Genomic DNA, 2,110 nt, shown 5'->3' on the forward strand with positions numbered 1-2,110 from the left:
TTAAGCCTTGTCTGTGAAACCAGGGGTTAATTACATAAAGCATGTAAATCTTACCTTTTCGCTGGTGCTTGTACAACTGTGAGCCCAGAACTATGATCACAATCACTGATAAACAGTTTGAAGCTGCTAAAATAAAAAACTGCTTAAAATAATAATAATAATAATAATAATAAAAAAGATATTAGTGATGCATCAGCACCATGATCACATTAAATAAATTTATTCCCAGCATCATAGTGACTGAGGTTATTCTTGGGCAGGTTGTAGATACATTTGTGTGTGGTAGAGTTCCCATCAGAGCTCCTCTCACATTGACCGTTCCTGCGCTCCTGAGTGTAAATGATTCCTGGAGGAGATTCTCCAGATTTGTGTCTGAACCAGTAGACGTTGTGTTCTCCTGCACAGCTCTGAGTGATGACGGCACACTGCAGAACCACTGCAGACTCTTCTGGATGCTCTGGATCTGACGCAGGTCTCTGATGATCAGAGTCGATGCTCAGTTCTCCACCTGAAAATAAAATAAAAAAATGAAGTGCAGTTTTTTTTATTTAAATACACACAATGTACAACATGTAACAAAGTTTGTGATTGTTCATCTTACCTTTAACAATGAGATAATTTCTTTTTCCAAATATGAAATTAAATGTTTATGTAACACAATAGTATGTTGCGGTGTCTGATTCATCTGCGTTTGTGATGCTCAGAATCAAACTTCTATCATCTTTTGTTACAAAATAACGTTTATTTTTGTCAAATTAATTTTCAAATTTGACATCTAAAGCTTGATAAATTGAATCAGAAGGGGTTTCTCTCCAACTCTTTGTCTGTCCCAAGCCCCGCTGGATCTTATTTCACCTGATAAAATACATGTGAAGTTAACACTGTCACCAGCTTGAACAATCCTTAGATGATTCTGAACTGTGACATCTGAATTTTTTGAGGTGCCTGAACAATTCAATATGAGAAGGAACGGGTGAAAAGATACTTAGTATTGTTTGCTGTGGATTTGCTTCTATATTCATTAAGCACATTGAAAACAAGTATGAATTTAGTGTAAGTTTAAAGGGATAGTTCACCCAAAAATGAAAATTTGATGTTTATCTGCTTACCCCCAGGGCATCCAAGATGTAGGTGTCTTTGTTTCTTCAGTAGAACACAAATGATGATTTTTAACTCCAACCGTTGCCGTCTGTCAGTGGTATAATGCAAGTCAGCGGGAACTGATCGCGCTCTGACAACGGCAGTGATGTCTCGCGCATATACTTCAATGAGTGCTAGACATCACTTCCGTTGTCAGAGCGCGATCAGACCGCACGAATCGAGTGATGAATGCCGTTGGACATAGTGGTGTATTAGAGGTAAAAAATGATATAAATACTGTTCAGTTTCTCACACAAACCGATCGTTTTGTGTCTAAGGACATCATTGTGTCGTCACGAGCCGCAGGGTTTAATTTGGATTTGTCTGTCGTGTTTTATTTACTCTTATAGTCCAAGTTCCCGCTGACTTGCATTATACGACTGACAGACAGCAGCAGTTGGAGTTAAAAATCATGATTTGTGTTCTACTGAAGAAACAAAGTCTATATACACAGCATCTTGGATGCTCTGGGGGTAAGCAGATAAACATCAAATTTTCATTTTTGGGTGAACTATCCCTTTAACAAAAATACACAGTTGCTTACACTGAAGTATATTAAACATTAGGATGAAAAAATTAAGCATTTTGAAGAATTGTCTTCAAGTGGGCTGAAATGAAAATCTCTAGCATGAGAAAGAGAACATTTTCAAATGTATGTTTATAATAATAATAACAACACCAGAAATTATATTAAACCAAATATCCCAAGACAATACATTATAGAAAATTGTTAGTAAACTTAACTAGCTTGACATACTCAAAATTCATGCTAAAAAGTTAGTTTAGAAAGATGGTTCTCAAAAGTGAACATATAAAAATGAATAAATTAACAATCAAATAAACAAACAAATCTGTACTTACATTGTACAGATTTTATTATTGATTACAGTTTTGTGCCATGTAATCCGTCAGACAGGTTTTATATCCCTCGTTGATAGTGAGACTGAAAGAGAGAAACACAGAGGTTTGC

The 2,110-nt window shown here is 35.9% G+C and overlaps 1 pseudogene; it reads right to left on the reverse strand.

Moving 5' to 3' along the window:
• LOC125277879 lies at positions 1-1,724 on the reverse strand (annotated as a pseudogene).
• Positions 1,725-2,110: the final 386 nt, after the last annotated feature.

Source organism: Megalobrama amblycephala, linkage group LG1, assembly GCF_018812025.1.
Source record: "Megalobrama amblycephala isolate DHTTF-2021 linkage group LG1, ASM1881202v1, whole genome shotgun sequence".
Lineage (NCBI taxonomy): Eukaryota > Metazoa > Chordata > Actinopteri > Cypriniformes > Xenocyprididae > Megalobrama > Megalobrama amblycephala.